This window comes from Lactuca serriola, chromosome 1, assembly GCF_051521515.1.
Source record: "Lactuca serriola cultivar US96UC23 chromosome 1, Lser_US96UC23_V15, whole genome shotgun sequence".
Lineage (NCBI taxonomy): Eukaryota > Viridiplantae > Streptophyta > Magnoliopsida > Asterales > Asteraceae > Lactuca > Lactuca serriola.
The window spans coordinates 45,170,925-45,198,813 of NC_136408.1; positions in this window are offsets into that span (position 1 = coordinate 45,170,925).

The following is a 27,889-nucleotide window of genomic DNA, read 5'->3' on the forward strand; positions in this document are numbered from 1 at the left end:
TTGTGACTAAACTGCACAGGACGAAGAACGGGGATGACATGATTTGGGTAGTTGTGGGTCGTTTCACTAAGAGTGCACACTTCATAGCAGCCAACGAGAATGGTCTATGGATAAGCTCGCAAACGCTTACGTGAAAGAGATAGTAAGACTTCACGGTGTTCCTCTTACGATTGTATCAGATCGTGATAGTCGTTTCACATCGAGGTTTTGGAGGAGTCTACAAGAGGAATTGGGTATGAAATTATGTTTGAGTACGGCTTACCATCCTCATACTGATGGTCAGAGCGAAAGAACGATTCAAACACTGGAAGATATGTTGAGAGCATGTACCCTTGAGTTCCAAGGTAGCTAGGATGAGCACTTACCTTTGGTAGAATTTTCCTAAAAAAATAGTTTTCACTCGAGCATCAAGATGGCGCCCTACCAAGCGTTGTACGGACAGAAGTGTCGTACGCCGTCTTGTTGGCTTGAAGCCGGAGAGAAGCAGTTTATGGGCCCCGAGATAGTCCATGAGACTGTTGAGAAACTGAAGGTGATTAGGGAAAGGATGTTAGCAGCTCAAGATCGTCAGAAGAGCTATGCTGACAAGAAAAGACGACTGATGACCTTCGAAGTTGGGGATTCGGTTTTGTTTAAAGTCTCACCGTGGAAGGGACTTATACGATTCAGGAAATGAGGAAAGTTGAGTCCAAGGTTTATTGGACCGTTTAAAGTTCTTCAGAAGATTGGGAACCAAGCTTACAAGCTGGAATTTCCCGAAGAACTCGATGGTATTCATAACACCTTCCATGTGTGTTATTTCAGGAAGTTCACGGGAGAAGTTCCCGACATGATTCCAATATCGGAGTTAAGAATGGATGAGAATAAGAGGCTAATTGAAGAGCCCGAGGCAATTGTTGACCGTAAGACTAAGAAGTTACGACGCAAGATGGTCGACTTAGTGCTAGTCCGATGGAAACATTCAAATGGGCCGAATCTCACTTGGGAAACAGAGAATGACATGATGAGTCGCTATCCACATACGTTTGCTAATGCATGATTCCGGGACGGAATCATCCTAAGGGGGAGAGAATTGTAACGCCCGGGTTTCATGGCTAAGTATTTTTGGGCGATGTAATAGTCTAGGTCAAATATTGTAACTCTTTTTGAAGTAATAAAGATGAAATATTTGAATTCTATGTGAATTATGTGTATTTGTGTGCTTATTACTTAATTATAAAGATATAATCAATAAAGAATAAAAATAAGCATCAAAATTTAAGTATGAGATAAGTCCTATATCATCACATGAAGTTCTAGTGGTCAAAACAAGGATTCCGGGGATATAAAGAACGTCGAAATCCGATTTATAACGAAGAAGTTATGACCCGTCGAAGTTTCGCGACGGAACCGGCACGACACCGGGAAGCGTAAAAAGTGAATTTAAGATAGAAGACTTTTTAGCCTTATTAATCTAAACTAAAGTTGTAGAGTATGTTAAACCGAGAAAATCCATAAAAAGAACGCCCAAATCTGACTTCGTATGAGGAAGTTATGATTTGTCAAAGTTTCGGCTTAGCAGTGTACAACCCGAAACTCGAATTTTAGTTCGAGCGGTTTTAGTCTTACGTGACCTAAATGAGATTTGAATATCTCATTAATATGAACTCAACGGTAAAAACACAAATGAAAACGGAGTACGTATGAAGGAGTTACGAATTTTTCACGGTCATTTAACTGTCTAATCTCCTCCTACTGTTAAATTTAAGATCGGTCGAGAATTAGCCGACGGAGTCAAAATGAAAGTTGTAGATATTATTTTTACCTACCCGTGGATATAAAGAACATCGAAGATGAAGCTTGTATGCGAAAGTTATGAATTTTTGAAAATCGGCTGATTTCCATCATGTGTGCGATGTCACGTGTTAGCACCAGGCTGTGCCTGGCTGTACTCAGCTGGCCACGATGTGGGCATCAAATGGCCACGACGTGGGAGCCTCTTCAGCCTCCTATAAATAGATATGTGCCCCTCTCCTTCATTCCTCACACCTTAACCCTTCATTCCTCTCTCTATACTCTTTCTCTCTCTAAGCCCTAAAACCCCCTGAAAGGCCTAGGGAACCCCCTAGCACGAGGCGGAAGCCCTGGAGTGCCCGACGGCCCCGAGAAAAAGAACCTTTTGGCTCGGAAACGCTGCTCCAGCGAAGCCCAGTTTTGAGAAAAACCCGTTGTAAGTGAGATACGTCTAACCTATCTTTAGTATAGCCTATGTTTTAATATAGTAATGTTATTAGGAACTTATAATAAGTATTTGGGCTATTATTATGGGTTATATAAGTATTGTTTAACGCTTATATAATAGTAATAATAGTTAGACTATTAATTAGTCTCAGTGAATATTAAACTAAACCCTAGTGGTAATGATACTAGGTTTTTGTCGAAGGAAATTGTTTTAAGAAGTAACGAAGCGCTGTCTGAATTCAGAATCACCACCTTTTCAGGTGAGTGCATAGTTACTTTCAGCTTAGACTTATTTATGAAGTATTTTATACGTGTTGTGTGTGCATATTATCTGTATACTTGCTATCTATGCCGGATGAATAATTTTATACATGTTTTAAATAATTTAAACTATATATGTATTTTATATCTACAAAATGTGTTGGGTAAAACATGGGTAGATGTAATAGTTGTTGTGTGACAAAATAAAATAATGAGAGGCCTTGTTATAGATGTTATTGATGATCCAGTCATCTAGCAGTGTATAGATGACGACCACAGACTATTCTAGACAGTCCAGTGGAACGCTAGTAGGCTCGCAACCTATAGGTGTTTATTTGAACTGTGTGCTCACCAGGTGTATTCCATCCCCCACATGGTTGCCTTAAGGACATTTATTGCTGAGGAATCCCCTTAGCAGTAGTGTCCATCCCGATGATAGTCCTTAGACTAGGTCCCTTGTGTTAGATGTTTTAGGGACGTAAAGTGAGGATAACGGGAACGGGTAATCGGGTTTGTTTGGTTTGATAAAGTTAATAAACTTATTTATTGTGGGTTGAAAACCATATGTGCTTACCAGGCTCCCATGTAAGGTCCTGAAATGGATCTTACCAGTGATCAAATAGCAAATACAATCTGTTAGCAATAAAGAACAAGTAGAATAGAGAATCAACAAACTTGCACACGCTTTTCTATTAAGAACAACGTCTGGTACAATTTGTGGTTACAGCAGCCGTGAACTCTGAGGCATCAACAACTAACAAAAGACCTAGCACACCTCTATATATACTGGACCTGGGCCGGCCTTGGGTTTACGGCCGTAAACAGGCTTACGGCCGTAAACTCACTGTCGGGCCGTAAACTCACTGTCGAGCCGTAAACTAGACTTTAAGCTCATAAAATATTACATAAAAATACAATTGCCCAGAAAAGCAAAGTATAAACCATATTTTGACTCTACAATCTCCCCCTTGGTTTATAGCTTTCTTTTCTTAATTGACCCAACAAGCTCCCCCTAAAACGTAGCTGGCTCTTCTTGTCAATCTTCAATGGGAGCTTGGCTTCAACGTTAACCTTCGATTTCTTCACAGCACCAGGATGAACATATGAATCTTCCATGAATAACTTCATCTTAAGCCCTTGAGATTTTCTTAAGAATTTGACATTGAACGCACATTGGGTGAGGATGCTTGATGTACTGATTCTTGAAAGACAACACTTTCAGCTTGAGAATCTTCAGAGAGAACATCAGAGAATAAATATTCTGGATCACTTTAGCAGGTTTAAGATAGCAACAGACTGATTGAGGAGGCTTCAATGCAATCCGTCACATAATCTTCAATTTCAGCTTCATCTTGCTTCTAGGGTAGAAAAAAAATTGAATGTTGAAAGAATAATCTTCATTTCTTGCTCCTTCGAATGAGAATTCTTCGATGCTCACGGATGAAGCCTTGGCTCAGAAATCTTCGACACAAACTCCATGAGTCTCATCTACACCTGAATTCACTTTTCAAGACAAAACAAAACTAAAAGAAAACTTAGCACACAAATTAAAACAGAAACAAAAATATTTTTGGATTTTTGATTTTTCTGAACAAGAAATAAAAATATTTTTTGGATTTTGAATTTTCTAATTTTTGTTTGATTTTTTAATTTCCTTTTTTTATTTTTTTAATTCTCCCCTTAAATTTGTTCATAGAGGAAAACTATGAACAAATTTAACAAAAAGAAAAATATTTGGGATCAAAGTTATGGGATAGCCTTAGTCTACTTGTCGGTACCTTTATCTTCATGTCTATGTCTGATCGATCGTCGGTATTGTGGTCCACTTAAACTCAAAAAAAATGTGACAATTTTGAACAGACTAATAATGACAAGACATTTTAATCCTATATTCTTAGATATTTCCTAGGGACCATTTAGCTGATGACGACCAGGGATATTGTTGTCCACTTAAATTGAGCAGCGAGATCTACATACAATCTGTATGTGTTCAATTTTAATTGTACTAGAACGTGTTTCCCGCTTCCTGATATACCCCAGCCATCAAGGACTTCCAGAATACTCCTTACACCGGGTGAGCAGACAATTATTAAGAGAGAAGATAGAATTAGAATGCATATGCTATACATCCAGGTCGGATATTTTCCAATCACGCAAAGGATGAAACATATGACCAAATGAGGTTTTTAGAGGGATTGAGAAGAGAATAGTGCATATACTGTGTACCAGGTCGGATTTTGAGTCACGCAAAGGAGACAATATATGGCTAACAGATAGAAAGAATTGCATAGAGAGAAGATGCAGAGAGATAGAATTGCATATGTTACAGTCCAGGTCGGATCTCTCGATCACGCAGAGGAGGAAACGTATGGCTAACAGACAGAAAGAAAGAAAATAACTTTCTACAGACCTAATTTATCGGAATTCCCCAGTCACCCCATCAATACCGGAATTAAGGACAAAATCCACACATCGAGGAAAAGTGAATCCACAGTTCTAGATACGGGTTCTTTTAGTGTGACCAGTAGATTCCCATGTATATCTCCCTGCTCAACCTATCTGAGCATCATATTGTTAGGCTAAACGGATCTAACTAGTTCAATATTTGTCAAGTCCTTGAATTCCTTAAGTTCAAATCTTCCTAGTCAATTCCATTTAGAATCTTTCGTGCCTACCGACGCATCGAGCACAGAGTGTAGACAATTCAATTTTGGTAAGTTACGCAGATTCAGATTGCCCGTTATCACTTGATAATATCACTTCCCAAACAATACCTACTAACGAAAAACTATTAAGAAAATGAAAAATTGTCTTTAAAACGAATCACAATAAGATAAATTCAGGAGTATAGAGAAGAAAACGCAAACCGTAATTCACCGATTGAATCTGCATCCAGAAGGTCTGAGAACAGCACGCGTAATCTCAGTACAGATCCAAAAATTCTTCACATCATTAAGCACTAACCCCATGAGTGATTCCTTCCTTTCTTCCCTTCTCGCAAAGGACACATACTCTCAAATAATGTTCTGAGTGTTGTACAGTTAAGAGATGCCTCCTATCATGTGCCTGGAACAGCCACTACCAACAAACCGAAATCTGATGATATGCCTTCATAGCTGCTCCGACACAGAGCGGGATCAGTTGGTCTTTGGAACCCAGTCCATTTTGAAACTGGGTCAACCTTTGTCATCAACACAAGATACTTTCTCCCATGACATCTCCTGTTTATCACAAACAGAAGATATAGAAATATTAGAATTGTTAGAAGATTTGAGAGATTGAGCCTTCAGAACCCATTTGTAGTTGGGTTTAACCCATTTCTTTTTCGATCTGATGGGTGTCTCGGTACTTGCTTTTGATCTTGATGTCATCCGTTGAGATGACTTTGATTTTGACTTCATGGGAGCATCTCTTGGATTTGGCTTCTTGGCCGACATTTCCTTATTGTTCTTGGGAGTTGGATTCTTGGCCTTCTGCGCGTTCCAGTCACCATGTTCTGAACGTGATCTTGAGGGGTTTCTTTTGAAGTATCTCCCTCTTGGCGCGTTCTGCTGGCCCTGAGTATAGTAGGGAACATATGCGCAATTAGGACAATTTCTGGTAATGTGTCCAGGTGTTCCACAGTGAAAACAAGTCTTTTTCTTCACTATGAAGTTATTTCTTCCTGCCCCTGGTGGCGTATCCTTGCCTTGTCTCTTGTTGATCCCACATGCACACTTGCAACAAGCACTCTGTTGCGCTGGAACTGGAGGCCTGTATTTCTCAACGACAGGTTTGTTAGGAGTAACGGAATTCGAAACAACAGATTCTGAGTTCAAGGAGTCATTGGTTTGTTCGGTAGGGTTCTCCGTGTTCTCATCTTCTGCTACTTTACCTGCACATGAAGTAGAAACATTAGTATTTTCAATCTGAATACCTCCTGACACAAATCCAGTTGGTTTTCCATATTGAAGATGTGCCTCCCTAGCAATTTCTTCCTGTGTCATAGGGATGGATGTGTAGTTATGATTGAAAGGTGGAGGAACACTATCATACCCTAGATCCTTGTTTTGATTATCTTTGAATTTTAATTGGGTTTCAAATAAGGACTCGACTGTTTGACTTAACGCAATATAATTTTTGAAACTGGCATCTGTTTTTCCACACTTAATTTTCAATGTGTCAAGTTCTTCAGTTACAGCAGCAAGTTGTCTCTTAATATAGTCATAATTTTCACACTTATTGCTATACTCTTCCTGAAGCTTCCTAAAGTCTTTGGTTTTCTCTTCTAATTCAACCTTCAGGGGTTTCTGTCCTTTCCTGATTTGATATCCTTCGTATTTTAGGTCCTCGACTTCTCTTTTTAGCAGATCATTATGTTCACGAAGAATTTTAATCATATCTTCACAAGATGGAGTACATGAAACTTCATTGACTGGGATGTTTGCAGAACTCATTGTTTCTCCATATTTCAAAGCATCAAGCTCTTCAATTACATCGGCAATACTAAGACGAATGAGATCTTTTGTCTTCTTGATGACAACTATGTTCATCTCCCACGATTTCGGAAGTGAATTCAATAGCTTTTTGTTTATCTCAGATTTGTTCAAAAAGACCCCAACTATATCCATCTCAGTAGTAAGTGTAGTAAATCACTGCAACTGAGCTTCCAGGGTTTCTCCGGGAACGTAGTTGAACATGTTGAAATTTTGTCTTAACATATCTTGACGATTGTCTTTCATGTCTTCAATTCCCTTGTTGACCTCAAAAGCCATTAAAAGCACAATTTGAAGCTAAAATAAAACTTAAAAGTCAAACCCTTTGACTACACACCTCAAAAGTCAACCTTAAAAGTCAAATTTAAAAAGTCAAACTCAAATGACAAACTTAAAAAGTCAAACCGAAAAGCTAAATTTGAAAATTTAAAAGTTAAATGACAAAGTCAAAATTTAAAGTTAAAGGTAAAATTTTAAAAATCAAAGTCAAAATTCTAAGAAAAAAAAATCAAAATTAAAAGTCAAAAATTAAAAACGAAATTTTTTATTATTATTAATTTTTATTTTTTATTTTATTATTATTATTATTATTATTATTATTATTATTATTATTATTATTATTATTTTGGTTGAAAATGGAATTTAAAATTAAAAAAAAAATTGAATTTTGGGCTAAAAGTCTAAAAAATGCGAAATTAGGAACGAAAGGGAGTGCTTTTGAATTAAAATTGGGAGGGAAGTGTGACAACCCAAAGTTTATCCCGTCATTTTTAACCTCATCTTCCGTTAATAAAACCCGCTTTATTAATTGTCCATTAACCTTTTGGAAGAGGTTAATTAATTTGGGACTTTTATAATGACTGTGTAAGGGTTGGAACACATTAGAAACACCTTCAATATCCCTTTGAAAAATATTAGTTTCAACCAAGTCAAAATACGACCATTTAATCGGGTGCGATCAAAAGCCCCGTCTAACGTCAGTATCAGGTAGATTTCCACTTAGCCCAAAACTCAAACCCTATATAAGAGTGAGTGGACTCCATTTGGAACTTTTCCACCCTCTCTCTACACTCTCTCTCTCTCTACAACTTGGTTTCGATCCAAAAACGCCCATTCCGAGCCCCAGACTAGTAAGTAATCTATCCTAACTTGTTATGTAGCTTAGTTAACATGAAAATTCATGTTTAAGACATCAAATAGGGGCTAAATCATGTGTTTACGGCCCAAGAACATTCTTAGACCGTAAACACCCATAAGTGGGGTTTTGAAGTCCCAAAACCCTTCCAAATCACTCCTAGGGCTTAGATATGACTTGTGGACTTACACCTTCGAGCTTAGAACACCAAAACCTTGCATTTTGGAGAGTAAACTTGAGTTTATGGCCCAAGAACACTCTTGGACCGTAAACCCCTCTTCAAGAGCCGTGAACACCAATTAAGGTGTTAGAATTGCCCTCAAACACCTCCTAAGGCCTTGGAAAATGTCTAGAAGCAACCACCATTGAAGTAAAGGATTTAAACATCCAAGAAACATTAGACTTAGGAGTTTACAGCCGTAAACCCCCCTAGGATTGGTCCATGGGTCGTAAACTCCCAAAAAGTGCCCAAATGATGCCCTAACTTCTCCATTTGACTTGGAAAAATGCATAGAACTTTATTTCCTACCTTTTAAGACCTAAATACATGAAGGGATTGACCAAGTGAGAGTTTACGGCCGTAAAATCCATGTTTACTGCCGTAAACTCCCTAAAATGGTACATTTGAGGCCTTAAACCCTTCATAAGTCCTAGATTTGAGCCTATCATAATTCCACAAGTGATATAAGACCATTAAGCATCCTAGAACACCCCCACCATGAGCTTACGGCCGTAAACTCATGGGGAGTTGGTCATTTGGGTTATAAACTCTATAAAGAGTTTACTCTTGAAGAGTAAACTCCCTATCTAGGCCATACACTCCCTTATATGCAACCCAATAGCCTCCTAGCACTTGACCAAAGTGTTTTCCGCACGTTAGGATGCGTATACGTGTTTAAATTAGTATTATAATTACTAATTGTATGTAAACATATGTTATCATATGTTATTAGGTCACTAAGCGTGTTCAAGTCTTCACTTGACACCGAGCACCCTACCGGCACCTCCACCCGATCCACTTACAACAGGTGAGTTCATACCCCTGAATTAACCTTTTAAATATCTTTACATGCTTTTATAGGGGGGGGGGAATACAAGTTGATCTATACAATTATTATATCAATCACATGTGATTGTTAACTGTATAGCAAAATGGATTTTTGCATGTTATACTGTTTATCCAGCTCAAGGTTTTCAAAGTTTGTTATTAGAATGATATCAAGTCGAACTTTCTTGTTAAAGGTTTTCTCAAAGATTCTCTTCACCTAAAACTGTTTTATCAAATCGTTTTCAGAACTTGTTTTACAAACTGACATCAAGTCGTAAATTTCTTAGGTGTAAAGGTTTTCCAAAGTTTTCATCAAGGTTTCTTCTATGCTTTTACTTCGTTAAATACATGCTTGTATTTGTATAGTTATATAAATAATGTTTAAAAGAATTAGGAAGGCTAGTTCGCCCTATTTCCTTTTCCTCGTTGGGATGTGGTCTGGCGGGTATTGATTATCCGTCTGAAGGTCATTTAAACATTAGTTATATCTTGTATACATATGTAGACATAAATGTTTCCATCGATCAGTTCACTTCCATTGGATAGCAAGGGCATCCCTCCATCCATCATTCTTAGATCTTTCGTTAGATGCATGCCTGTACTTGTATAGTTATATAAATAATGTTTGAAAGACTTAGGAAGGCTAGTTTGCCCTATTTCCTTTTCCTCGTTGGGATGTGGTCTGGTGGGTATCGGTTATCCGTCCGAAGGTCGTTCAAACATTAGTTATATATTATGTATACATATACGGACATAAAGGTTTCCATCGGCCAATTCATTTCCCTTGGGTAGCAAGGGCATCCTCCCACTTGTCATTCATAGATCAGAGACACTAGTAACTATTATAGGAATAGTTAGGAAGTTCTATTTACTCTTTCTAGTACGAGAATTCCAAAGGAGTCAGTTCATTCGTGCGTCTCTATCATTAGTCCAATACCTACATCAGAATTCACTATACGAGATGCATCTTCAGGACACGGCCTTCTCCGTTGTCAAATTGGTAACCAGAGTCTCCTGTAGGGAGAGCGTGCATTGTGTGTATAGATCTATACGGGACGGACACTCCCGCACCCTGACTGCTAGCTACAGTCCACGGCCTACCAAGCCAAGGGGTGACAAATGTCACATTCTTTCCGAAGCTTGCAGGGCGTCAAGTACTCTATTGTCTATCAGTATGGTTACGAGTATCTTGAGGTTTACCTTATAATTCATGGCCTTAAGGTAACGGGAATTTAACATTGTATTCTTGAAACAACCTACTTAGGACTTTCCCTTAGTTTTAGACCTTGCTAGCCGTATCGTTCATTCAATACCTTCTGGGGTCTGTGTTTCCTTTTGTTAAACTGAGCCAGGCGTATCATTCATTCAATACTCTCCTGGAGTCTATGATTTCTTTTGCCTTAGTCAGCAGTATTTTTGCTGAGGCATATGTTAGTTTCCCCTAGTATCTTTACTAGTGATATTCTCCTACTTTCTTTAAAGTCAAATACCGTATTTTGGTAATGATAGTATTTCAGGGAAAACTTCTCTTTAAAACATAACACTGTCGAGTCTTGGTAAAAGACTACTTTTAATTAGAAAATATAGGATTTTCTGGAAAGGTCGCTAGTACACTGTAGATTCTAAACTACTACTTTTTAGTTTTTATAAAGTTATTTTGAATAAAATACTTACTTACACAAATGACACTAAATACTTATGAACTCACCAGCATTTATAAAAATACTGATACTCGCTTTTAAAATAACTTGTATTCTCAGGTCAGCAATAGACAGGTACACCCGGAAGCTTTTGTAAAGCCAGCCTAGAACCGAGCTGCATCTATACTAGTTTCTGTATTACTTTGATGTCTCTATAAAATGTAACTTATGTAAAACTATTACTATTAATGCAATGGTTGTTGTACTTTGATTACTATACTGCATATGTTGTTATACTTGACATGACGTCATCCACCCCAGAACGTTTCCGCCGTTCCGGTTTTGGGGTGTGACAGGAAGGAACAATGGCGTGGATGGAGGAGTTGGTTGATGAATCAGAGGTCCCGGGTTCGATCCCAGGCACCCCAACTTCGCTACCTTTTTATTGATGCGAGGATGCTGAGTGCGAGGCTTGCTGAACGAGGCTACTGAACGTGCGAGGTGCGAACCGGAAACTATCTAGACCGAGCCGCAAACTAAGGACTACAAACCGAGGCCGTGAACCTCGGGCTGCAAACTCCGGACCGTGAACCTTGGGCCATGAACTCCGAAACCTTAGCCGGCGGCCGCAAACTCCGCCACCCCCTCGCAGGTTTCGACCAAAAACAGTGATTTTTGCCCTTTTTTGCTCCAAAACTCAATCAAAAACCCTTTTTTATGAAAAACACGAAGAACAAACCCCCCTTATTTTTCAGATATCTATCCAAAAACGCAAGAATATTTCAAAAATAAGATCAAATAAGCTCCAGATCTGACAAAATTGACTTATACAATCCTTGCTCTAATACCAATTGTAAGTCCCCAAAATCGCTTGTGTATCAATCAGATCCAATTGATGGTGCGGAATCCCAATCAAACAAATGATGTCAGATCAAATAGAAGAGAAGGAGAAGAAGAATAATATGAATCTTGTTTGAATTGATTAGAATGAAGTTCCCTTACAAGATTCACACATAACACACACTTGTTCTTCTCTCTACCGTACACTCTCTACTGTTTATCAATCTACTCCTCAACCTTAACACGTATATATATACTAAGGAATATAGGCCGGAGAACATGGGCCGTAAATGGGTTTACGACGGTAAACACTGACCGTAAACACCCCACCTAGCCGTAAACTAGACTGTAAGCTCATAAAATATTACATAAAAATACAATTGCCCAGAAAAGCAAAGTATAAACCATATTTTGACCCAACATCCCAAGCCTGACCCACTCAGTTTCTTGTATTACAGGTAGTAGCGCATGAGCATATATGTGATGTCTTGGGATGAGAGATTAAGGGATTTTAGGCATGTAAATACAGAATAATGTAGTAAAGCCTATGTTGTATTGTTTATGCTTATGATCTGTATCGAACATGACACCCCGAGTCTTTTTAATGAAATACATTTCTATGGAAATGCTTTTGATAAATCTTATCATATTTTGTTTTGGGACAAATTCCGCAACACTTTTATTTAAAATGTTACTCTGATTTTTAAACAAAGCATAAACAAAATCGGTCTTTTCTGGTCGTGAAAATGGAGATGTCACATATTCTGAAGCTGCGATTCCTCTTGATTCCTTATAAGGCATTCCGGACCAAGAGGGTTCCAGCCAAGAGTTTCAGGACCAAGAGGGTTCCTATTGGTTTTTCTCTTTTGGTTTTGAGCTGTTTTCGACTAAGGAAGGTACTTAGAGAGATTTGAGATATATGGAGGGATTTGGGAGAGATTTCACATACTTGGAGAGATTTGGGAGATATTCAATATACTTGGAGAGATTTGGGAGAGATTCGATATACTTAGAGAGATTTCACATACTTGAAGAGATTTAGGAGAGATTTCACACACTTGGAGAGATTTGGGAAAGATTTCACATACTTGGAGAGATTTGGGAGAGATTCGATATACTTAGAGAGATTTGGGAGAGATTTCACATACTTGGAGAGATTTGGGAGAGATTTCACATACTTGGAGAGATTTACATTCTAACACTACATGGCTCATTAGGAACTCATGTGTACAGGAACTCATGTTATACACTTAAATGTGTTAGCAAAAGTCTCACAATATTCCTTGCTTACCTGAGGACGGAATTTCCAAGCCAAGGATGCTAGTGGTGACATCGCGCCCTTCCTTGAAATGCTGCAAATTCATCGTTTAATGAAGTATGTTGCTAAATCGGAACCGTACATGAAAAATACGATCGTGGTTTAGGCAAAAACATGATCGTGTACAGCCTTTAAAGTTCCAAAAATTGATTTCTGGGTTGGAAAAGCTGTAAAGGCAAAGCACAATCATATAGGGAAAAACATGATCATGTTTTGTCTAAAACGTGCGTTTCGGATGCAAACTCTTCAGTTTCAGCATATCCAATCCAAGTTCCAGCTTCCTCAGGTATTTTAGCTCTATTAAGCTCTAATTATGCATCCAAGTTGCTTTCCAATCATAGCTCCACTTGAAATATCTGAAAAAGCCATAAAACATGAACAGTACGGGAAATCTAGCGATAAACATGAGCTAAACATTATTTAAATTAATACACAGAAAAATTCATAAACTATGATGCAAAATGCTAATAAAAACTACCATAAAAGATACATAAAATGGAATCTATCAGACAGCTCGGTCAGCCGACTAGTCTGCTTTAATGACCAAGCGCTACAACTTGACCAAGGTACCTCCTTAGCCCAAGAATGCATTTATTCTTTAGAGATGGCTCGGTCAACTGACTAGTATGCTATAATGGCCAAGTACTACAACTTGACCAAGACTACCTACTTATCCCAAGAATACACTTATTCTTTACATACAACTCGGTTAATTGACCACTCTTATACAATGGCTAAGAATGACAACTCGATCACAGCTACCAGCTTAGTTGAAACATACACTTATTCTTTATTGACAATTAGGCTAGCCAAATACCCCCAATATAACAATTGAGTAAGAAAATTCAACCGGGGTTACCCACTCAACCTAATGTGATTATACTTATTTACTGCAAATGGATTGGATATCACACACCAACAAAAGGAATCTCAAGGACAAGATACACAATATTGAGGAATGAATCCAAGAATGCACAAAGCAACACAAGAAAAATTATCACAAAAATAATAAATGGATTGTACCCAGGATGCAATACTATGTGCAAGAGAAGACCCTCACAAAACACAAAAGACAATATACAAAAGAAAGCCATGATAAAATATAACAAATATCCAAGGGAACAAAGCAACATATCAACAATCAAAGATCAAAAGAAAAATACAAGATTCCCATCAACTAGGGGTGTTGATCGGGTAATTTTTTCGGGTTTCAGGTAATTCGGGTCTGGTAATTCAAGTTTTTCATGTTAAAAAAATACCCGTTACCCGACCCAAATTAAATTTGGGTAATTCGGGTATCGGGTCGGGTTTGGGTAATTCGGGTATTACCCGAAATATATATATATATATATATATATATTTGAATTTCACCTGAAAATAAATTTAATGAAATAAATAAATCGTGCTTTATTATTCTTGTTTATATAAACAAATGAGGCATAAACGAAGTTACTCAAGCTTTGAACACTGAGATTTTTTAGTCAATAATACATGAGATATCAAAGAATTTTTTAACAACTTAATCTAATATAATAAGATGTTAAAAAAATACTTAAGGATCTTAATTTAAAAGTTTAAAATGTTTAAGATAATTGTAGCCATAAGTTTTGCCATGTTCTGAAGTTTCGTCAAGATAATGAGTTTGTTAGTTGCAATAAAAACTATAATCTAAAAAACAGTTATGTTTTAAAAAACATGATGATATATAAACAATTTACTTTTAATATTGCTAGTGTCATATTGTCATAATAAAAGAGATTTATGTTTCACAATAATGATAGTTAGTTTAAGCATGATCAAATACCTGCTATAGAGTACAAGCTCTACGAAAAAAAATTAAAATAATTTGGGTGATTCGGGTAATTCGGGTATACCAGAAACCCAACAAACATACCCTTAACTTGACCTGAAAAAAACCGGGTTACCCGATTACCCAAAAAAATTTACTCGATACCCGATTTACCCGACCCGATTTACCCGATACCCGAAAAAATCGGGCGGGTAATTCGGGTATCCTGTATTTTTGACAGGGCTACCATCAACCATATCACAATAAAGATCACAAAAGCTTGCCCACAAATGCCCAAAGCATAAATAAAAGAAAATAATTTATCCTCACCACTTATTTTTCATTATCAGCTCTACCACTAGTGGAAGCCCCATGACCACCATGATCAGAAAACAAACCATGTAACTGCTTCACACTGCTAAAAGGAAAGTCCAACTCTGAGAGGTAATCACCATAGAACAAGGAAGAAAATGCCTCTTGTATAGGTTGAAAGCATGTAGGATCATACAAAGGTATGTCGGGAACGGCTAACCCCAAGCCATTCTCGATATTAATCATTTCACATCCCTGCCTCCTGCCATAATCAACACATATTGTCTGAAAATCTTGATTAGCTTCATAAAAAGAATATTTAACAAACAGCTTGTCCACCACCTTTGCTATATCACTAGAAAAAATTCAATCCACATCCTCATTCAGCTTACGCACTTGACCATCCAACCCTGTCACACTTTTCTGAAGATCAGTGCTCTTAAAAAAAGAAGCATTAAGATCACTTTTCAACTTTCAAACACTATGCTCCAACATTGAAATATTATCAATAAAATCAACCTTTTCCAACTCAAGAGATGCAAGTTTACATTTCAATATGACAATTTCTTCCTCGATCTGTTGATAACCTGTCAACTTTCTCTCTAGCCTAGCTTCCTCACTCTGTAAAGACACTAATTCACTCTTCACCCCAACTAGTTCCGACTCTGGAACCATGTCATTACTGGCAAAAAACTTTCTCTAACTCGGAGACCTTCTCAACAAGACTCACATATTGGTCACAAAAAACTTGAACATTGCAAAAAACATCCCCGAAAAAAGTAACAAAAGGCTTCACAAGATCAGACACCCTCATAAATTCATCTCGCAAACTGCAATTCTCTAAATACAATGCTTTATTCTCATCCAACCAAGAAATTACTTCATGGCCAACACCATGTTCTCCACAAGCTTGATTTTATAGATGTCCCGATTATGCTCCCTCAGACCTCTTCCCATTTTTTATTGAGTACCTGGTGACACAAAATTTTCAAAAAAAAGACATAGCTGCCTTAGGATCCAACAAGGATTGATGTCACCTATACTCCTAGGAGGGAATATGGATAGGACCAGATGGAAGTGGAAGAATAGCATTAGGAGAAGCGTTAGATGTCTTGAGTTGCTCTATATAAGAAGAAGGATGATCAACTCCCATATTACAAGCAAATAATTGAAAAACACCAGGATCTAAGGATTGAGATCTCTTTATAACCAACCTCCACTACTATTCTCCCCACTAGACATAACAAGTTTTAGGCAGGCCGAAGCAACTAAAACTCTATATTCTTTACGATGAATCAAAGACTCCCTCTCACCAGTCTCACCATCATCCTCCTCATCATTATTAACCAAGATTGGGACAATAGCAGTATTAGGAGTTTGCTCACCCATATCATCATAAGAATCGTGCACCCTAACAAAAGACTATGTTTCCTCTTCATCGTCTTCATCATCCCCAGAATTGATACCCTTATTACCACTATCATTCATGATATCATCAAAAATTGGTAAACCAAAGTCATCAGAACGAATATCTCTAGTTGAAATTTTCCCTTCAACAAAATCAGATAAGACAAAGGGTAACCGACTACCATCTGTAGAAAAGAAGGAGATAAATAGGTTATCAATATACGAGAATAAATAAACCAAGGAAATGGGAAAAAAGAATACATATCTGATCCTAGAACAAATAAAGATGGAATCGCACCCATACAAATCCAACAGGGACTCATGCCAACTCTTCCTAGAACAGCCCCAGGAAATTTCTTCATCACAACATTAAAACGAGAAATTTTATCTATATCTTGTCTTAAATCAGGAATCTTATCAATCTTCTCATCAGTAATGGTACCAAGAAGAAGGAATACATTGCAATAAGAAAAACGAGCAGAGTTCAACCAGATAAACTTATTTTTCCAATTTTTAATAGAATCAAGAAACCCTCAATAAAACTACGACCCCAAGAACAAAAATAATACCAAGAACCATTCCTATAGATCTGGAAAAGTACTAAAACAAGGAAATGGTAGGAACCACAAGGGCAGCATGAAACAATAACTCGAAACAAACAATTTTGGAAATGGAGTTAGGCTTTAGTTGACAAGTATAGATCTTATATGCCTTAACAATAAGCCCAAAAAAGGAAGGAGGCACACACAGACTAGCCTCCAAGTAATAGAGATAGAAGCCAATCTTACTTGGGGGAGGGAGGACGATCATTGATCGATGAAAGACCATGAAGAACAACACCATCTTCTTCAATAAGATGATACTTATGAGAAATTTGGTCAAGACGCTCATGATTAACAGTTGAGTGAATCATAGGTATTATTGAACGAGACATGATAATCTTAGATAAACTGAGCAAAATGAAGACACAAATGGTGGGTACAACAGACATTAATAGGCAGAAGATTGATGGATGTGACAAACATTTATAAGGAGTGGGAAGCAAGAAAGATAATTGTTGTCAATTCAATCAAGTAGATCTCATCACAAACGCCAAGGCACGTGTAGTAAATCGTTAATCGCTTCGATACCCGACAAATTTAACAACATATTTAAGCTCAATTATTAAAAGCGGTTTAGAAACCATTTTTAACAGTTAGGTGGGGGGGGGGGGACTTAAAAAGGTATGAGGAACGACCCATACGGGAGTAGGCCAGTAAAGGACAAAGCAGAAAGCCCAAATAATTCCATACAGTCCGGAAACAATTTATCTTGCCAAATTGATAATGAATCTTTCGTATAAGATCTTCTAAACAACATCCCAAGAAATACAAAAAATGGAGGATTATTGTAACGTCCGTGTTTCAAGGCTAAGCAGTAGTAGATGATGTAATAGTCTAGGTCAACTATTGTAACTCTTTTTGAAGTAATAAAGATGAAATATTTGAATACTATGTGAATTATGTGTATTTATGTGCTTATTACTTATTTATAAACTTATAATAAATAAAGAATAAAAATAAGCGTCAAAATTAAAGTGTGATATAAGCCCAATATCTTTACATAAAGTTGTAGTGGTCGAAACAGGGATTCCGAGGATATAAAGAACGCTGAAATCCGAGTTATAATGAAGAAGTTATGAGCCGTCGAAGTTTCGCGATAGAACCGACACGACACCGGGAAGCGTAAATAGTGAATTTACGGTAGAGCGATTTTTATCCTTAGCAATCTAAACGAAAGTCGTAGAATACGTTAAACCGAGAGAGTCCATAAAAAGAATGCCCAAATCTAACTTCGTATAAGGAAGTTATGATTTTTCGAAGTTTCGGCTTAGCAGTGTACATCCCGAAGTTCGAATATTAGATCGAGCGGTTTTTAGCCGACACTACCTAAATGAGAATCGAATATCTCGTTAATAGTAGCGTAACCAAAAAAAAGACAAACGAAAACGGACGTCGGATGAAGAAGTTATGAATTTTTAACGGACCAATCATATCCCGGCTTGTTAATAATATAACTTTTAAAATAAAGTCAAAATTAGCCGACAGTGTCTAAAAGAAAGTTGTAGAGTACGTTCCTGCCTATGTGTGGATATAAAGAACGTCAAAAAAGGAGCTTGTATGCGAAAGTTATGATTTTTTGAAGTCGGGAAGCAAAATTGTGAATCTGCGAGAAGGGTGATGACGTGGCCGCATCTGAGCCGTTGCTTGTTGCCCAAGGCCTCGCTTCGGATCTTGACACGTTGGATCTCGTACGCCCAACATACGAGTACGCCTCGCATACGAAGTCCCTACACCATGTGGTCTAGCTTTCCTCGGTCCACAAGCCTCCACGTCGCCCCACCGAAGCCGCGCCACCTGTCCGCCTTATTCGAAGCTACGCCCTGCGTAGTGCTATACGCCCAACGTACCACCGAAGGCTCGCGCCTATAAATAGGTTGCAAGGGCTGCCGAAGAAATCACACCAAAAATCATTTCTCTCTAGTTTCTTTCTCTCTCTAACCCATTCCAACTCCCCTAAACCCTAGGGAACCCCCTAGCACCGAAGGAAGCCCCGAGGCTCCCGGAGTCCCAAGAAAAAGGGACTTTCGGTTTAGAAACGCTGCTCTGAGAAAAGCCCGGTTTTCTTTAAAACCCGTTGTAAGTGAGTTACGTCTATGAAAAATTAATATAGCTCTTAAATAATTATAGTAATGTTATTAGGTCCTTAGAATATTTAATTGAGCTATTATTATGGGTTATATAATGTCGTTATAATATCTTTTTAACCATTCGCGGTACGGGGGTTCCAGTTTGGAGGGCCGCTTGGGTTGCTGGATTCAGAAGTGTTTATATACCAAAATGATCATGCCCACCAGTGTTCTATGTTTGGCCTCGTCTGTATATAGTGGGTGAAAAGTATTATGTCGCGCTTATATAATAGTAATAATAATTAGACTATTAATTAGTTGCGGTTAACGTTAGACTAAACCCTAGTGGTATTGATACTAGGTTTTGTCAAGGGAAAATTGTTTTGAGATAACGAAGCGCCGTCCGAGTACCGAGTTACCACCTTAACAGGTGAGTGCATAGTTACTTTCAGCTTATACATAGACATGAAGTATTTTATATAAATTATATGTTGTGTGTGCATATTATCTGTATACTTGCTATCTATGCCGGATGGACGATTTTATACATGTTTTAAACTGTATATGTATTTTATATCTACAAAATATGTTGGGTAAAACATGGGTAGATGTAATAGTTGCTGTGTAACAAAATAAAATGATGAGAGGCCTCGTTATAGATGTTATTGATGATCCACTCATCTAGCGGAGTATAGATGATGACCTCAGACTATTCTAGACAGTTTAGTGGAACGCTAGCAGACTCGCAACCTGTAGGTGTTTATTTGAACTGTGTGTTTACCAGCAGTACTCCATCCCCTACATGGTTTCCGTATTTGACATGAATTACTGAGGAATCCACAAAGCATGTGTTGTCACCCCGATGAAAGTCCTTAGACTAGGTCCATTGTGTTAGATGTTTTAGGACGTAAAGTGAGGATAACGGGAACGAGTAATCGGGTTTGTTTGGTTTGATAAAGTTAATAAAGCTTATTTATTGTGGGTTAAAAACCCTATGTGCTCACAAGGCTCCCAAGCCTGACCCACTCAGTTTCTTGCATTACAGGTAGTGGCGCATGAGGATACATGTTTGGATGAGAGATAAGGGATTATAGGCCTGTAAATACGAAATAATGTAGTAAGGCTTATGCTGTAATGTTTATGCTTATGATATGTATCGAAAATGACATCCCGAGTCTTTTAATGAAATACATTTCTAAGGAAATGCTTTTGATAAATTTTTATCATATTTTTGTTTTGGGACAAATTCCGCAACTATTTTATTTAAAATGTTACTTTTATTTTCAAACAAGCATAAACAAAATCGGTCTTTTTTGGCCGTGAAAAATGAGGATGTTACAATTATTTTATCGAAGAGTTCTACCCTTGTGACCAATGGATCAACACAAGACATGATTGGGAAAGTTATAGACCACATTAGATGTAACGCCCGTAGATCTGGACTAGTCAATTTAGAGACGATAAGTGTCAAAAATGACTTTTTGATGGAAGATTATTTAGAAGGAGTAATCTTAACTAAGTTGTAGTATATGTTACAAGGATTCCGTGCATATAAAGAATGCCGAAATCCGAGTTATAACGAAGAAGTTATGACCCGTCGAAGTTTCGCGACAGAACCGGCACAACGCTGAATGATGTAAAAAGTGAATTTACGTTACAACAATATTTAGCCTTATCGATCTAAACAAAAGTCTTAGAATATGTTAAACCGAAAGTGTGCATAAAAAGAACGCTCAAATTTGACTTCGTATGAGGAAGTTATGATTTTTCCGAAGTTTCGACTTAACAGTATGCAGCCCGAATCCTCGATTTGAGATCGAGTGATTTTTAGCCGAAACAATCTAAATGAGAATCGAAAATCTCATCGATAGTAGTGAAACGATAAAAAGATAGGCGTAAACGGACGTCAGATGAAGAAGTTATGAATTTATAACGGAGTTTTTCTGTCCCGGCCTACTAAAAATAATATAAAAGTAATATATTTATAATATATTAAAAATAAAGTCAAAATTATCCAACAGAGTCTAAATGAGAGTTGTAGAGCATATTCTCACCTACGCGTCAATATAAAGAATGTTGAAAACGGATTTCGTATGCGAAAGTTATGAATTTCTAAAGTTCGGGGCGCGAAACCCCAAAACTGTCAGCCACCACGACGTGGTAAAAGTGCCACGACGTGGTAGGTGCTCTGGAGTCTGCTAGACCCACTCGCAATGACGCATGCAGTGACAACCCAACCTCCATGGCGTGGTAAACCGTACGACGATGTGGCAAGGGCAAAATTTTCCCTATAAATAGATTTGAAGGGCCAACCGAGTTTGGGTTGCTCCAGCTCCTCTCTCTCACTCCCGATACCCTCTATAGCCATCCTGAAGTACCCCACCCCCTCGTTCCCGAGACCTAAAGCAAGTCCCGAAGCTCGAAGATCCCAAGAAGTGAGATTCCCGAGCCGATGCTCTACCTGCGAAAAGCCCGATTTTTGTGAAGATCTTCCAGATCTACCGAAGAATACTACTTCTACAAGCCGTAGTGCTGTCCGATCATCTTCTGATCAAGTGAGTGTATAGTTCCTTTCTTCTAACACATAAATATTAAGTATTGGCTATTAAATACGTGTTATGCGTTTATATATATTGTTGTTTATATGTGTGAGTGTATAGTCCCTTTCATAAACACGATATTAATACAAGTATTGTTTGCATGTATTAAGTATATGTTTTGGGTGAGTGTGTAGTCACTCTCTTCTAACACATAAATATGAAGTATTTTCTATGAAATACATGTTATGTGTTTATATATTGTTGTTTATTTGAGAGAAGTGTGGAATGGATGTTTTATATAGTTTTTTTAAATCAGTTAAACTGTATATGTATTTTATATCTACAAATATGTTGGGTAGAACATGGGTAGATGAGATAGTTGGTATCTGATAAAATGATGAGGTATGAAAGATGATTAAGCATAATATTGGTAGATGCACCAAATAGAGAATGACATAATGCTAGTAGATGCACTTAAGCATAATATTGGTAGATGCACCTAAAAGAAAATGTCATAATGCTAGCAGATGCGCTTAAGCATAATATTGGTAGATGCAGCAAATAGAGAAAGACATAATACTAGTAGATGCACTTAAGCATAATATTGGTAGATGCACCTAAAAGAAAATGTCATAATGCTGGCAGATGCACTTAGGAATAATATTGGTAGAGGCACCAAATAAAGAATGTCATAATACTAGCAGATGCTCTTAAGGATAATATTGGCAGATGCACCTAATAATGAATGTCATAATCCTGGCAGAGGCGCTTAAAGGATAATGTTGGCAGATTCACCTTCTGTAGCAATGGAAGTTTTTGCTAATTCCATAGGTCAATCCTTAGGAATGAATGAAGGAAGGATAGTTGATTAATATGGTAAAACCTTGAGAAATAAAGAAGATAATGGGGATGGGTAATTGGTTTGATTGTTTGATGATTGAATATAATAATTATATTATTGTGGTTCGAAAACCCTATATGCTCACCAGGCTCCCAAGCCTGACCCACTTAGTTTTCTTTGTATCACAGGTATCAATACGAAGACATATTTCACTGAGAGATTTAAAGGAGATGTAAATCATTATTGTAAATAAATGTAAGTTCGGTTTATGCTTATGTGTCTGTATCGGAACATGACATTCCAAGGTTTTGTTATATAATGAAAATACATTCTCTTTGAGAAACGTTTTGATAAATGCTTATCATATTTGGTTTTGGGAACAAATTCCGCAACTGTTTTCTTTAAAAGATTACTCTGATTTTAAAAACAAAGCATAAACAAATCGGTCTTTTCTGGCCGTGAAATTGGGGATGTCATAGTTGGTATCAGAGCATTAGTTTAAGCGAACTAGGAATTTGTTGGAAATTTCTAGACTTAAACTTAGAATGCTAAGTAATGATCGTGAGGAGTGTGTCTAAAATATGTTAGGTAGTACACCTAAATTGACACAAGCACTATTTTATTTTAGGAATGATGCCTAAAATGCTTTTATGTGCTAATTGTTTTGTGTGATAGCTAAATTGATGCTATTATTTGTTCGGATCCATGGTCTGTTGCCGACCGGATCTGGAAACCTTATGTGTGTAGGATTCTAAGCGTATGACTACGATATTAGAACTAGCATGTAAACGTTTCGGAGTGATAAGGAGATTTATACGTTTATCGTAAATGAAGCTTTCCTATCTTAAGCTCTCGCTTGGTACACCGAATGTCCGATTGGGTGCATAAAAGGTCATGGTGAATACTCATAGAGAATTGAGTAAATGGAGGAAATGAAAAGGCTTATGATAGTGAATGACACCTATTGGATGATATCGTAAGAGTGGTATCTAGCTTTTAGAATATGTCTTATGAAATAACAGTACGTTTAGAGGAGTACGGTACGTCTGAAGTACACCTTCGATTGGCAGGATAATGGAGAGATTGGTGTAATTCTTGAGGTTGTCTCATCACCTCGCATTTCCATCACCAATCGAGTTGAAGTAGAGTTGATGATTGAAGATTGAGCAATGAAGAAGTCCTAGTAGAGTCTAGGGAAATTGTTTATGATTATTTGGACACATTCGTATATGTTAAATTGTTTTGTGATTTTGGGACTTGTGGACTGCAAGACAATATTTAGGACGAGTACGAGTAGGTGTGAAAGGTAGTAGATGCATATACTACCGGAAGCACAGGACTCACGCTTGGATCAGGGAAAGTCACTAGGTTACCAAGAAGCCAATAAATGATTCTGTTTTATTCAAGCATTTCATTACCATTGTTTCGGTAATGACTAAAAAGATTGTTGTTATTCTAACCCTGGTGGTCATATCAAATTGAGTCCGACTACGATGAAAGGTCGTTAGGACACGACGGTTTGTTACAATAGATAAATGAAAGAATTTATCCTAAGAAGAAGAAGGAGTCCACAATAAGGACTTATTTGATAACTCGAAGGTTATGATTGAAAGTCCAACATAGTACGAAAAGCAGATACATGACTGAGCATCGTCTGCGGTCGAGAAGCCTTAGAGTTAGATACTCTTTCGAGGAAACATAGAAGTTACGGTTATTACCTAGGATGAAGAGATAACGTATGGAATCATTATACAAGCCCTATTTCGTTGATGATTTCGGGACGTAATCAGCATAAGGGGGAGATAATTGTAACGCACGTAGATCCGGGCTAGTCAATTTAGAGACGATAAGCGTCAAAAATGACTTTTTGATGGAAGATTTGTAACATCCCAAAAATACAGGCCAAAAATTTCATTTTAATTATGTTATTACATAAAACCATCAGTATAAAAACATTGATAATAACGTCTCATGTCAAAACCCAAGTGTCAGTAATCCAAAACCTAGTATCATAAAACCATATCAAAGCGTAATCCCCAAGGATCTCATGTGCGGAAAACATAGTGTGATGCCTTGCGATCCAGCCGGCTCCTTTCCTTTGAAAACGAGTACCTGAAACCAAAACTATAAACCATAAGCACGAAGCTTAGTGAGTTCCCTCGTCATACCACGTACCATTCAATCATATTATGAACAACTAGGAGATACGGGCCTCGCCCACACTCATGGAGATACGTGCCTCACCCACACTCATGGAGATACGGGCCTCGCCCCCACTCTGCTAGCTGGGAGATACAGGCCTCGCCCACACTCCACTATTTCTGAGATACGGGCCTCGCCCACACTCAGCTACTAAACCATAACATACATGTATATACAATCATATAATGAACAGCTAGGAGATCCGGGCCTCGCCCACACTCATGGAGATACGGGCCTCGCCCACACTCCGCTAGCTGGGAGATACGGGCCTCGCCCACACTCCACTATCTCTAAGATATGGGCCTCGCCCACACTCAGCTACTAAACCATAACATACAAGTATCACACAGACAACGAGTATAAACAATTATATCATACAATCATATATCATAATCAAAATCAACTATGAGATACGGGCTCTACCCACACTCCCATACTAATGTATCATCTATACGGGCCGACCTTGGTGCCTTAGACCCGTTCCTACTGGAAGGAAACTCACCTGACACTGCTGAAGTCCTATAGACACAATCCCACATTGTTGAAGTCCCGCAGACTCAACCCCAGCTGCTGGCTGACAGATTCCTGAACTGCCAACACCAAAATAACACCCAATTAATAATTGGGTCCCAATACATAACTATTTTGGTATGTACTTGACCCGATGGTGCATGGTCCTTTTGGGTTGCCTTCACCAAAGCAACTTGATAGGATGAATTATGGAGAGAAATGATTAAATATGATTTATTAATATATTATGAGAATAATATATTAAAGGAGAAATCATATTTTTAATTAATATTAGTCAAGAATTAATAAGAATTAAGTTTGTGACTAAAAGAGATTAATTAAACTTAAGGGACTTGAACTGTCAATTGTATGATAGTTGAATATTGAGCTAATGGACTCCATATTAAAGGAGTGGACGAATTCTATGGGAAACCCATTAGAAATCGTCCTAGGGCCTTTAAGGAAGGAGTACATGTGTTGCTTAGGGCTTAAGCATCCAAATTAGGGTTTCCTTGTTTGATAACCCTAATAGCTTCATTATTTAAAGATACCTAGAGCACCAAAAACGTGGGCAAGCAACCCCTTAGGGTTTTGGACGGTTTTTGGGTGTCTCCTTCTCTCCTCTTCTTCATCCTCTTGCTCTTGGTGTTTGTGAACCATTAGAGGAGTGACATTTGTGACTCTAAGCTTTCTAAAGTCAATACAAGAAGGATTAGAGATTGTTATTGCTACATAACAATCAAGGTATGATCTAAACCCTAACTCATATGTTATATTGATTATCATATACTAGATCTAGGGTTTATAGTCTTGGTTGAATTGCATGTACAATAGAGAAACCTAGATCCAAACATTAGGGTTTGTATGAGCACATAGGATGTTCTTATAGCTAAAACCCATCAGTGGTATCCGAGACATGATTGGTTTCTATTGTATTGATGCCTTGTTAATTTGTTCATGCTTGACAATTTCGATTTTTGTGAGCCTGCCTGATGGACTCACGAGTCCCATTGTGGACTCGGCGAGTAGGCCCTTACTCGGCGAGTCCATATGGGTACTCGGCGAGTTCGAGCGTCAGAAAGAGGGGATTTCGGGATTTCTTGTTGTTTTACTCATGGATACTTGCGTTATCTATTTTAGATCATTAAAATCCGATTTTATACATATTTATGAGTATATCCTTGATTAAACAAAAGATAATTACCAATTGATTAGATAATAACTTCCTTATATGATTAAAGTTGGATTATTTGTATTAATTGGGTAACTTATTTTGCAAGCAATTGAAATTAGGTCAAATATAGATAATGATGAAATTAATTGTTTAATTTATATTATTTGTTATTTGATCCTTGTGTTATGAAAAGTTTCAATTTTCCCCCTATAGGTTTTATAGTTTAAATTTGAACTCAAAAGTTTTGTTTTGAAATTTAAATAGTTGAAACCCTAATGTTTTGAAAAGGTTTCAAAACTTGCCCTCAAGTTTTGGAATTTAAATTTTGATTAAAAGTTTAATTTTGATGTATATTTAAATTCTAAACCTAAATGTTTTGAAATGTTTCAAAACTTGCCCTCAAGTTTTGGAATTTAAAAGTTGATTAAAAGGTTTAATTTAGGAATGTTAAATTCTAAAACCCTAGTATTGTTTTGAAAAGTTCATATGACACCCTTATGGTTTTATTAATTAATTAAGGTGTATAATTAAAAGAGGTTTAATAAATCCATAAAGTTTTGGTTTACAATTTAATTGAATTAAAAGTATAATTGCTAAATTTGACCACCTAGTATTTTAAAAGTGTAAAATACACCCTATACTATATATAACATTAAAAGTCTAACATTATATATATGTATGAGTAAAAGTTAGTCTTACCGTTAGTAGGCCTCATTCACGAAGCTGGTCTATAAGGGGTGTTTAAGGAAATTGCCTATAAAATGACGATTGAATGGGTATCCACTCTTACCCACCGCACTCTTGACTAGTGGAGGGTCGTTAGCCGAACGGGTAGGATAGGACAGAAACCTTCCATTATAAGTATAATGAAGTACAAAAGTAACTAAATGTTTTTACAAATTCCCAATCTTAGTTACTTAAGCAAAAGTGAATTGATGCAATTCCATGAAATTACACTTTGTACCCTTGCGAAGACGTTAGTGGAGCGTGTGTGGTTTACCGGCACACTAAATGGTTCTAAGCAAAGGTAGCAAAGGGCGACTCAATGTTTTTCATAGTTCGGTGGAGCGTGTGTGGTTTACCGGCACATCGAATAGGTGACTGTAACATGTGGGGGCACCATGTAGATTTGCATGGTTATTCACACCCGCTTTGTGATCCTCGGCATCCCAGTCACAAACTAGAGGGGCATATCGAGATTTAAACATGCCATTGAAAAGTTCAATGAATCTCAAAGGATCTAGGAGTTTTCATAGATTTAAAACTTAAATTTCTTTTACGTTTTTCATGGTGAAAATTAGTGCATCGTCATTCACTTACCTTCAAATATTCTGCAACTAGATTACGGTATCCTTTTTCTAGGTTGTAGCGTATTGTGTTGGGTCCTAGCCTTAATATCTCATTTGGGTGATTTATTAAGGACTCAATCAATCAACAAACTTGAATTTGAATTGTTTTCTCCCGTTTTGTAGATGTCAAAGTATGACAACTATGGTCTTCCCAAATCCC